This window comes from Gadus macrocephalus, chromosome 2, assembly GCF_031168955.1.
Source record: "Gadus macrocephalus chromosome 2, ASM3116895v1".
In the NCBI taxonomy this organism is placed as follows: Eukaryota; Metazoa; Chordata; class Actinopteri; order Gadiformes; family Gadidae; genus Gadus; species Gadus macrocephalus.
Genome location: NC_082383.1, coordinates 13823280 through 13836208, shown reverse-complemented (window position 1 = coordinate 13836208; position 12929 = coordinate 13823280). Strand labels below are relative to the sequence as shown.

At 43.0% G+C, this 12929-nt stretch overlaps 2 long non-coding RNA genes across 2 annotated transcripts; one reads left to right on the top strand and one right to left on the bottom strand.

The window, feature by feature from the left end:
- Positions 1–913: 913 nt before the first annotated feature.
- On the top strand, positions 914–2067 carry LOC132474057 (uncharacterized). Its single transcript, XR_009529559.1, has 2 exons — positions 914–1180; positions 1737–2067. It is a non-coding gene; the product is annotated as an uncharacterized LOC132474057 (long non-coding RNA).
- A 701-nt stretch (positions 2068–2768) lies between these two features.
- Positions 2769–4022, bottom strand: LOC132450510 (uncharacterized). The gene is made up of 2 exons (XR_009523888.1): positions 3854–4022; positions 2769–3562 (listed from the first exon to the last, which is right to left on the bottom strand). It is a non-coding gene; the product is annotated as an uncharacterized LOC132450510 (long non-coding RNA).
- Positions 4023–12929: the final 8907 nt, after the last annotated feature.

The window sequence follows — 12929 nt, the reverse complement described above, 5'->3', positions numbered from 1 at the left end:
CACGGTACCATTCGCTCTGTTTACAGTGGATGTATCGCAATGGCGAGGCTCACACAGCCTTTAGCCTTTAGCCGTAAATATTCTAGAACACACGGGAGTCCTGGAGCTCTATATCAAAATATTATCATATATCCTACATAGATATCTATATCATATAATATTATAACGGCCAAAAGATGTGTGAGCCGATATTATGAATCTCAAACGACCGCGTTGGGTTCTCCGACGTTCCTGGTTCTTCAACGTCCTCATCAATGTGAAGTAGACTGAACCACGACAAGGAGGAGAAAGGGATCGTTGCCGGGCAGCGCTTAGGCACCTCAGCCTCCGGCGGTGGTCCCTCAGCGGGTCTCAAGCTGGAGACATTCGCCGCTAACAATCCCTTTCTCCTCATGGGTTGAGCGCATGCGTAGAACTGGGTGCCGCGTTGCGTGTATGTATGCAAATCCAAATTCTCTACCTCAATCCGCACAGCTGAGAACACTTCGGCTGTGTAAGAACCAATTTAGAGGTGTTTATTAATAAGGTGGAGATCTTTTCTTACGTTGGACTTCCGAAGTCTGTAAAACACATATTAGAAGACACTTAAAAAAAAATCGAAAAATAGTCACCATGAGTGTGAAGACCGATTGCGAGTAGCAGTATAAAACTCAGTCAGTGCGATTCTGATTATATAGGTATAGCTCTTGGAGAAAATTACGCTTGTGCCGCTGTGATAACCATTATAGGGCTAATGCGATGATGGGCGTGGGCCGGTACATAATAGTATTTTCGGCCATCGGCCCACCGGGGATGTCCCGGTAATCCCGATGGCCAGTCCACCCCTGGAGATAGGTCCCAAAATTTGTAGAGAATAAGAAAGAAAGAATAAAACTTATTTAGAACATAGTTGAGCGCTGCATGCAGCAATTTCGAGACGGTGCTCCAGAAGGCTTGTCCCCCTAACTTTGTATTCCACCATCAGGCCAGATCAAGGGGGCTGATGTCAAAGAGAGAAAAGGCGGCGGCGTGGCCATCCAACACAGGAATGCGTACATCGGCCAAGAGATAGGGGTTCCTTTCGATACAGCGTTTGAGTATGTGGCCGTGGTCCTGGAAAACGACCAGTTGGAGGTTCCCGTCCTCCTGGTCAACGTGTAGGCTACTTTCCTCCGGGATACAACCGGGTACAATTTCAGTGGTTTGTATTGCCGCTTTTCCACCGCACATGTAGCTCGACTCGACACGACTCGACACGACACGACTCGACACGGTAGCAGCACGGGTGCTTTTCCACTGCAAATAGTACCTCCTGGACGTGGGCGGGGTCGGCTGCGCGAAAGGGCCGTGACGTATTTGTGTACGCGACGCAAACAACACATACGCAACCCACACATGGACAGAACCCACATAACAACAATGGAGGACATCGATCGCATTACTATTATTAGCTGGCATGTTGAAGAAGTTGGAGAAGTGGAACATGTTGGCTGCGGCGCAGCTATGGATGTTACCAGCATGGTTGCCATGTCGCTCTCGTGACTTCGTCACACTCTCTGGCCAATCAGTCGCCGGCCGTCTGCCGACGTCACCTTTTAGCATCGGCTCAGCTCGCTTGGAACCTAGAGCGAGTAGGTACTAGAAAAAGCAGCCACTTCAGGTACCAGATACCATGGTACCGCGGTGGAAACGCAAAAAATGCGAGCTGAGTCGAGTCGTGTCGAGTCGTGTCGAGCTGGTACCATGCAGTGGAAAAGCGGCATAAATGACTTCAGCAAGTTGCTGGACAATTTGGAGGAGGGGGGGTACGACCACGTCATCTTCACAGGTGATTTCAATATCCACATGGACGAAGGAATGCAGTCCTTTGCCATTGAGTTTCATTTGCTGTTAAATAATAGGGGTCTGGAGCTACATACAAACGAGCCAACACGTTATCCAGGGAGACACACACTGGACCTTGTCTTCACCCGGAATGTGGATATTGGCAATGTATCCTATGTATATAATCCCGTTGAGGATCGTGTCTCGGATCATGTGATTATTTTATTCCAAGCCATTCCAATGTCAAAAGACAAAAAGAGGAAATTCATACGAAAGAAATAAAATAATGATAATAATAATAATAAATATACGTAGCTGCATGCAGCAATGTGGGTGTCAAGCATAATGGGACTCGATAAACTAATTCTGAGCGGGTAAAAGCAGAGCCCGTCTACGAAGAGCCTGGGCACTCCCTATACGCCCCATTGTACCGATTTTGGTTGTAGTTCCATGAGACATCCACTGGGGGTGATCGCGGGCGAGTCCAGATTGAATGGGAGTCTATGGGGCTAAACGGCTAATTATGCCTCTTTCACCTGCTTGTCGTTGAAATATCGCAAATTTTATTGTAGATTCCGCAAGTTCAATATAGATTATGGTTCAAAAGTCAAATGAGTGAGTACTTATGTCCTTTCGATTTCTTACAGTTTGGGCCGTTGTTGGCCAAACACGCTAGCATTCTGCTAATGAATGCTGATTGGTCAGGGACGGACTTGCGACTGATTACGACCAGAGACCCCTCTTACGGCATCTGAAGCTGAAGAGCAATCAGAAACGTGTTAACTCAATTTTTGAGTACTGTATTTATATTTTCCTGCAGGTCCTTTTATTTTTTAGATAGTAGGCCTATGTATGGTGAAAGTACATGGGCATAAATGGAATTTCTTCCATTTCTTGTGTTCAATGTTCAATGTGTTATATACATGGTAGGTACGGTATGACCACCTTAAATAATACAGTCAATATCCCGCTCAATATCATTTAATCTGTCATTGTCTATTTTTCGAAAATAAAGATAGTTTAAAAAAGAAATGCCTCGTAAATGTGCAATGATAAACTGCACTTACAGTGGAAACGGATTGTCCGTCTTTTCGTTTACCAAGGACAGAAAAAGGTAACGTTCTTGCTTGCTCCTGTATGAATGGTCCTAGGCTACCTGAGGCTTCACCTGGTAAGGAAAGTTGCGCTGGAGCCCGGGTAATATCGCACATGGCTTATTCAAGTTGCGCGCTAGACATTCTCTAAAGTGTCGAGACTCAAGCACTTAACTTACCTTAACCGATTGTTCCATACAAATGGTTAGTTAACGATTTAACAACTTCAACATCTGCTATTACAGTCGTTATTTTTTTGTAGGACTTGGGCTAATGACCTTGCACAGAGGGAAAACCATCTACACCACTTGTCATTGATTTCTATGCATTCACTGATCTTTACAGATGGGTTTGTTTTAAGCCATTGAATATACCGTAATTGCTCTGCCATGCAACACATTATAAGCTACACATGTTTGTTAAATGAGAAATATGGTCTGGGTCACATTGAAACAGTAACAGTTGTATAACAGTAATTATACAAACATTATACCAACATTGCAACAGGCAAGTTTATTCAAACATCACACTAACAAGAACACAATAAGAACAGTAACTAATAAAAAAAATGAGAAATGATTTAACAACACTGAACATACTGAACAGAGGCAGGGGAAAAGGACAGAGGAAGAAGACTTGTCCGTTGTCACAGCATCAAGGTCCGACTGTAGAGATCAAGAAAGGAAGAGGCATGAGGAGAACAACAGAACACTGCTCTCTATCAGATTGTTTACTGATGTAAACTAAATTGATGCAGTCTTAAAATTATGATTCTAATCCAGGTTTCTATTTTAGGAGAAAGAAATGGCTCATAATCGTTACTAAAAAAAATCGCACTAGTGAGGATTAGAAAAAACACTCTCTGTAAGTAACATACATATGTAAAACATTCGCGCATTTCTTTTTTTTACATTAGCTCACTAAAACTCTGTAATTAGGGCAAAAAAAAGCCTTACCTCCAACAGCTGGTGTTATCGTTGCGGGACAAGGGAAGTGCTTTAGAAACTGCTGTAAAGCAGTACCTCTGACAGTATTACAGTGTGTGACGTCATCGCATGTTTTTAACGCCTTTTTAGAACAGATACGTGACCTTAAAAAATGCAATATTCAGCTGAGTTTATTATCTTAGCCCAACCCTTTGATAGCAACTTTAAAATTACTTGACAAAAAATTACATGAGAAAAGTGGATTCTGAAGATAAAACCCCGTTGGCTCCCATTCATTCTCGACTCGCCTACGAGCGCCCCGCGTGGTCAAAGATTATTACTGCAACCAGTCCAGAAAACCGGAACTAACCCGCGAGTGCCAGTTCTCCTCATATAAAGGTACGGCCACACCAAACGCGTCACCTGCGTACCACGCGTATAAAATCGGCAATTTTTCCATAGGGAAGCATTGGTGTAAGCGCGTATGAGGTGCGTACACGCGTATCATGCGTACCAAGCAACATTTTACTCGCTGTAGGGGCGTATGAGGCGCGTACATATACGCGCGTATATATACGCGCGCACATATACGCGCGCACATATACGCGCGTACATATACGCGCGTACATATACGCGCGTACATGTACGCGAGGAGTTCAAAAAATTGAACTTTTTACGCTCATACGCGCCGCAATAGCCAATCAGCGTTGAGCTTGACCTGACGTCACTGGCAGAGAGTAGTGAGCTTGGACAGAAGCATACGGCCGACATCTTTCTTTATTCTGTGTGGAAATAGTAACATAGTTACGCCATTAAATGCTTTTATGGAAACATTTTTAGCGAGAAATGTGCATTTTACTTTCATAATGTTCGCTCGGTGAATGTGAAGGATGTTTGGTTTGATAGTTATGACGAAGAGGGAACGCTCCGTTCACTTGCATGGACAGAGTCTCTGGTTACTAAGCAACCTCAACGTCTTGGCGGACTATATATCTGCTGATCAACACTACGAATGCTGGAAACACACCAGACACACCATGTGAAGTTATTTAACCCGATTATTGTTATTTATATCCGAGATTATTTAATCTAACCCGATCCAAGCTCTATCATCCATCCAAACACGGCGACGTTTGGGTTTCCTTCCTCGGACTCCTTAATCCTCGGACTCCTTAAATGGTCAGATACGCGCGTATGCGTACGCGCGTATCTGACCATTTTTGACACAAAATGGTCAAGCAACATTTTCGCTGCGTTACGCACGTACATGGTACGCGAGGTACGCGCTTGGTGTGTTCGCACCATTAGACATTGTCTGGTAAAAGTCAGCCGCAGGTTCGATATTCGCTGGATATTCGGTTTTCATTTACCCCGCAATCGGCTTAATCAACACAATTGCACTTCATTACGGCTGTAGTAGCCTATATTGAGGAAAGCATAGGACACCGTATCAACAAAAATCACAGCGACATGTTGCTCCTATCGATATCTGTGCGAGAAATGCTCTTAAATCAACGTCCTGCCTGCTATCTGTTTTAGGGACCGTCTACAAATTACACCCCACAGACTGGTGGCATAAACGTTACCATGGAATTGTTTCAGGAAAGAAATCACCACAAATCACTTGAAACATATTTTCTCATTCTGATTGCTGTAGTACTTGCCAATGGTGGGCTTTGACTTACTACGGGTCATTATTTGTTGATATTTTGCATAATAGTGAAACAGGATGAAATTAATAGCTAAAATATTCACTAAAAATCTATAAAACTATTTTTTTTCATTCTGATTTCTGTAGTACTTGCCAATGGTGGGCTTTCACCTACTACGGGTCATTATTTGTTGACATTTTCCATAATAGTGAAACAGGATGTAGGCCTAATGAATAGCTAAAATATTTACCAAAAATCATTAAAACTAAATTTTCTGATTCTGATTGCTGTAGTACTTGCCAATGGTGGGCTTTTATTTACTACGGGTCATTATTTGTTGACATTTTGCATTATAGCGAAAGAGGATGCTATTAATAGTTTAAAATATTCATCAAAAATCAATAAAACTACATTTTCTCATTCTGATTGCTGTAGTACTTGCCAATGGTGGGCTTTTACTTACTACGGGTCATTATTTGTTGACATCTTGCATAATAGTGAAACACAATGCAATAAATAGTTTCAAATATTCACCAAAAAATCAATAAAACTACATTTTCTCATTCTGATTGCTGTAGTGCTTGCCAATGGAGGGCTTTTACTTACTACGGGTCATTATTTGTTGATATTTTGCATAATAGTGAAACAGGATGAAATTAATAGCTAGAATATTCACCAAAAATCTATAAAACTATTTTTTTTCATTCTGATTGCTGTAGTACTTGCCAATGGTGGGCTTTTACTTACTACGGGTCATTATTTGTTGACATCTTGCATAATAGTGAAACACAATGCAATTAATAGTTTAAAATATTCACCAAAAATCAATAAAACTACATTTTCTGATTCTGATTGCTGTAGTACTTGCCAATGGTGGGCTTTTATTTACTACGGGTCATTATTTGTTGACATTTTGCATTATAGCGAATGAGGATGCAATCAATAGTTTAAAATATTCACCAAAAATCGATAGAAATAAATTTTCTCATTATGATTGCTGTAGTACTTGCCAATAGTGGGCTTTTACTTACTACGGGTCATTATTTGTTGACATCTTGCATAATAGTGAAACACAATGCAATTATTAGTTTAAAATATTCACAAAAAATCAATAAAACTACATTTTCTCATTCTGATTGCTGTAGTACTTGCCAATGGTGGGCTTTTACTTACTACGGGTCATTATTTTTTCATATTTTATATAATAGTGAAACAGGATGCAATAAATAGTTTAAAATATTCACCAAAAATCAATAAAACTAAATTTTCTCATTCTGATTGCTGTAGTACTTGCCAATGGTGGGCTTTTACTTACTACGGGTCATTATTTGTTGACTTTTTGTTGGAATTATACCATAATGTTATAAGAAATACGGTTACTGGCAGCTACATCAAAGCATAAGAAAATGTATTTTTATTCATCACTGGGCTTTGTTTTTGTTTAAGAGATAGCCTACAGCCATATTTACTAATCTGTTATTAAAAAATGTCTTGTTAACAATGCCTTTTGTGTGTTTTTCATAATTACTCCCATCCTATTTCACAAAAAAGGTCACCCATAATAAGTAGCAGGTTACCATTAGCAACAAGCCTAGTAAACAGAATGGGAAAGTTTCCTTTTGTTGAATATTTCAAACCATTAATTGCATCCTCATTCGCTATAATGCAAAATGTCAACAAATAATGCCCCGTAGTAGGTAAAAGCCCACCATTGGCAAGTACTACAGCAATCAGAATGAGAAAATGTAGTTTTATTGATTTTTGGTGAATATTTTAAACTATTAATTGCATTGTGTTTCACTATTATGCAAGATGTCAACAAATAATGACCCGTAGTAAGTAAAAGCCCACCATTGGCAAGTACTACAGCAATCAGAATGAGAAAATGTAGTTTTATTAATTTTTGGTGAATATTTTAAACTATTAATTGCATCCTGTTTCACTATTATGTAAAATATGAACAAATAATGACCCGTAGTAAGTAAAAGCCCACCATTGGCAAGTACTACAGCAATCAGAATGAGAAAATGTATTTCTATAGATTTTTGGTGAATATTTCAAACTATTAATTGCATCCTCATTCGCTATAATGCAAAATGTCAACAAATAATGACCTGTAGTAAATAAAAGCCCCCCATTGGCAAGTACTACAGGAATCAGAATGAGAATATGTGTTTTTATTGATTATTGGTGATTTCTTTCCTGAAACAATTCCATGGTAACGTCTATGTCACCAGTCCGTGGGGTTTAATTTGTGGACGGTCCTTAAAACAGATTGCAGCCGGACCGTAGATTACAGCGCTGTTCTTGCACAGATATCGATAGCAACAACTAATTTCGGTGTGATTTTTTGTCAATACGCTGTCCTATACTGTCCTCAACATACTACACCCGTAATATTGTGCAATTGTGTTGATTAAGCCGATTGCTGGATGAATCAGATTGCAAAACTGAATATCCGGCGAATATCCAACCTGCTGCTAACTTTTACCCGCTCTAATACTGCCGGACGGACGTAATCGGCTAGGTGGCTACATGACAACCGTCTCGGTAATCGGTAATAACGACGGTTGGTGGAATGAACTAGTAGAGCATTATGGAGCAAGGTACGTTTTATTACTCTGTTTTCAGGGAATAATTGACGCAAGCAGAAACCAGAAAACAAGCCGTTTTTTCGTTTTTTCGTTTTGACAAGAAAACGAAAATCTAAATTTCAGTTCGTTTATTCGTTTTTTGGTTCTTACTGAGCGAAACGAATTTCCCTCATCTCATCTCATTTTCTTCCGCTTATCCGGGGTCGGGTCGCGGGGGGAGCAGCTCAAGCAGGGGGCCCCAGACTTCCCTTTCCCGGGCCACATTGACCAACTCTGACGGGGGGATCCCCGAGGCGTTCCCAGGCCAGTGTTGAGATATAATCTCTCCACCTAGTCCTGGGTCTTCCCCGAGGTCTCCTCCCCACTGGACGTGCCTGAAACACCTCCCAAGGAAGGCGCCCAGTGGGCATCCTTACCAGATGCCCGAACCACCTCAGCTGACTCCTTTCTAAGTAAAGGAGCAGCGGCTCTAATCCGAGTTCCTCACGGATGTGAGGAACTCGGATTCCTCACGGATCCGAGTTCCAACAACAGTCAGAGTTTTCCCCCCTACAACCCTTAGGCGCAGGGAGGCGACCCTCTCGTCTACCAGGGTAAACTCCAACACCGCGGCGCTCAGCCGGGGATTTATGAGTATCCCCACACCCACCCGGCGCCTCACGCCCTTGGCAACTCCGGAGAAGAATAGAGTCCAACCCTTATCCAGGAGTATGGTACCAGAGCTGAGACTGTGCGTGGAGGTAAGCCCCACCAGATCTAACTGATAGCGCTCCACCTCCCTCACAAGCTCCGGTTCCTTTCCCCACAGCGAGGTGACGTTCCACGTCCCCAGAGCCAGCTTCTGCCGCCCGGGTCTGGTCCGTCGAGACCCCTGACCTTCGCTGCCACCCATGTGGCTGCGCACCCGACCCCAACGGGTCTTCCCACAGGTGGTGGGCCCATGAGATGAAGAGAGGGGGGGTGCCACGTAGTTTGTTCGGGCTGTGCCCGACCGGGCTCCGTGGCAAACCCGGCCACCAGGCGCTCGCCATCGAGCCCTCCGTCTGGGCCTGGCTCCAGACGGGGGCCCCGGGCTTCCTCCGGGCCGGGTCACATCTCCTCTTTTTCCGATATTCATTGAGGATTTTTGAACCATTCTTAGTCTGGCCCCTCGCCCAGTGGCGGAGCCAGGGGGTGGCCGGGGGTGGCCACGGCCACCCCCTGTAGAATCTCGGCCACCCCATTGGCCACCCCAAGCACCACCTCACAGCGGTCAAAAGTTTTGACGGCTGTGGAAAAATGCGGAACCTTTCTCGCACCGCTAGTACACTGCCGGACCCTTTAGCCGCGCGCAGCGCGCACACGTCCTGTATTTGAATTAACCCTTATAAGGTGTTCGGGTCTGTGGGACCCGTTTTCAGTTTTTAGCTTTATAAAAGTGATACAAATAATTATTATTTTGAACTAAGATTCATTGGCTTTGGCTCATTTTCTGTGAGGAACATGAATCAGAAAACATTTTCAATGACCCCCCCCTGTATACCCCCCCATCACATTTATATTACACACAGGGTGTTCGGGTCCAGTGGACCCGGAGCTAGTTTAAGTGTGGAAATCATAGGTTCTGTGCACCCTCATTTTCCCTTCTTCCTCTCTGTGTGTGTGTGTGTGTGTGTGTGTGTGTGTGTGTGTGTGTGTGTGTGTGTGTGTGTGTGTGTGTGTGTGTGTGTGTGTGTGTGTGTGTGTGTGTGTGTGTGTGAGAGAGGGGGAAAGAGAAAGGGGGAAAGAGTAAAGCAGGTGAATGGGCCCTTGGTGTGAGCACCCACAGTGTGCACCCACTGTTCCCACACAAGGTTGCAAAATTGGAGCACCCAACACTATCAAGCTTGGGGACCTGGCACTATAAAAAAGCTCTGTCAGCGTGGTTCCATACCACAACTGATCAAGATGGCAAAGCAATTCTCTGTTCAGACTGCCTTACAGCTGATATTTGAAGAGACAGAGGGTTTTGATGGTGATGCAGAGGAAATCGTTTCGGAAAGTGAGGATAACATTTCAGAGTTTGAAGAGGAGGATGAGCATCAGCCAGCTCCGAAACGTAAAAGAGCCTCAGGACTAGCACTTCAGCAGCCAGGACAAGCCTGCGAGCAGCAAGCCCCAGGACCATCCCGTGAGCAGGCAGGACCAGCCCGCAAGCAGCCAGCCCCAGGACCATCCCGTGGGCAGCCAGGACCAGCCCGCGAGCAGCCAACCCCAGGACCAACCCGCGAGCAGCCAACCCCAGGACCAACCCGCAAGCAGCCAGCCCCAGGACCAACCCGCAAGCAGCCAGCCCCAGGACCATCCCGTGAGCAGCCAGGACCAGCCCGCGAGCAGCCAACCCCAGGACCAACCCGCGAGCAGCCAACCCCAGGACCAACCCGCAAGCAGCCAGCCCCAGGAACAACCCGCAAGCAGCCAGCCCCAGGAACAACCCGCGAGCAGCCAGCCCCAGGAACAACCCGCGAGCAGCCAGGCCCAGGAACAACCCGCAAGCAGCCAGCCCCAGGAACAACCCGCAAGCAGCGGACCAGCCCGTCAGCCAAAAAGAAACGCTGTGAAGTGTGTGGACCCATGATGGACAGAAAAACACAATATACATGCAACCAGTGCAAAAAATACATATGCAATACACACACAGTGAGACTCTGCCCCTCATGTGTGGTATAGTCTGATATACGTATAATGGCCGTGTTCAAAGGCTTTAATGTGTTGTTCAGACAGATGTTATTGAGTATGTTTCAATTTCTAATGATTTATTTCCCAGTTATGCCTGTTTTATGAGGCATTTCCTTATTTTGTTGCATTTTAATGCAAAAAGAAACAAAAACGAGTGGCACCTCTATTCATAAATGTGATTTAACAAAGGTAAAGTGAACAAATTTAACATATGTGTTGTTTATATTACTTGCAATTGGGATGAAGTAACCATCTGGTGAGTATTTAAAAAAAAAAGCTTGAGTATGTTGAATTAAAAGGCAATGGGTCCACCAGACCCAGCAGCACCTCCTGTGTAACAAAAACACGAACACCCTATGGCTCAAGCATGGCCTGAATGCCTGTTACCACCTGACGCTTCGACCGGCACCTGCGGCTAAGTGAAGAAACCCAAAACAGAAAGGTATGATATCATAATGGATGTTGTTTTTGTCTTCTAATAACTGTGACTATCCCACCCATGACTATCTACTTTGCGAAGTTTAGAAGCAAGGTAGATCGGAGGAGAACATAGTAAACTGTTAAAATTGCTATATGCTATGCTGTATTTGATAACTACGTTGCGAGAATGTGTACAGTGTTTTAATATAATCTCTCTCTAGTCTCTACACGTATTTGTTTTTGCAACTTCGGATCGACTTTCGATCTAGTTATTTGCTGTTAACTGCTATTGTTGCCAGAACGTGTTATGATTGTGTCAGGTATATACAGTATTTATGCTGCAATTTGGATAAGTGTCATTAAAGAGGGAAAAATAATGAAGAGGAAGAAGGCAGACATAGCGTCCTTCTTCAGGGCAAGTGGAAAGAAGTCAGCTAAGGCAAAGAATGAGGGTGAGATGGAGAAAAAACAGGCAGAGAGCGAGGATGAGGAGCCCCCAGAGAGCAGCAACTTAAATGGACCTCCAGGTATACAGTATAGAGACTCACATATAGTACAGCTTGGTATGAGGTTATCTTATTTACAATTGGCTTAAAGTTTGTCTATTCATATACAGGTCAGGTTGAAAGTGCATTGTAAAACATATCAGTTCGTTTTTTCAGTACATTAAAGTATGGCATATTTGTATTTGCTACCCAGAGACGCTTTCACTAATATTATACTTTAGCTTATAGTGTGTTTGTTAAACACTATATAGCATGCATTATAAAACCTTTAGGAAAATTACCTGAACACCTTATTGTAATTATTTTAGATGTTTCTGAAAGATTGATCGAGAGCAGGACAGAAGAGTCCTACTTGAGGAGTGGCCCCAGTGGATCCCCAGGTAAATTGTCAATCTTACATTGTATGTTGTACTCTTCTGCTAACTTTTCCATCGATATTGTCCACAAGTTTATATTGTATATCTTTAATGCTGTAGAAAATGAATTTTAATCTTTTGTATCTGTGAAATACTTGGATAGTGGATCATTACACCTTGTGGAAAATACTTTAAACACCTATTAATGTTTTTATATATATATTTATATTCCCACAGAAGATTCAGACAGCGAGAGAGAGGAGCCTCCAACAACGAGTGGCGGCCCAAGTGGACCTCCAGGTATACTCACTCTTTCACACATACTGGACACTTTAATTCCACTTCAGTTTTGCCCAATCTGATACAGTGGCCTGATAATTCATAAACAGGTATGAGTCATACCACTCACCTCAACTGGAGTAGAGTTGGATGAATGGCCTCAAATCTATCACGTTTTTAAGCAGATTATAGTGTTCAGATAATCCATTAGATGTAACATGGGATAGTACACTCCAATGTATGAGTTTATCTTGATTGTTATTAATCTCTGCTGTAATTTAATAATTGAATATGCTTTTTTTTCGATTTTTAAACAGACGTTTCCAAATCAAGAACAGATAGATCTTTAAGGACAGTCATTAAAGTGTTCAGTTGTCATGAGATGTCACTGTTTGGATTCTCTGTCTAATGTGTAAATGTGGCTCAAACTTGAATCTAATCTTGCAGAGTCCGCCTAATACCCATTGTGAATATGATGTTTGTTATTATGTGTTTGATAGATGTTTATGGATCGAATTGAAGAAAAATTGACACTGCTTATTTAAACAGGCTGTTAATGCTTGTCATATTTACATTTGTTGGAATTCAGCAAATTGTATTCA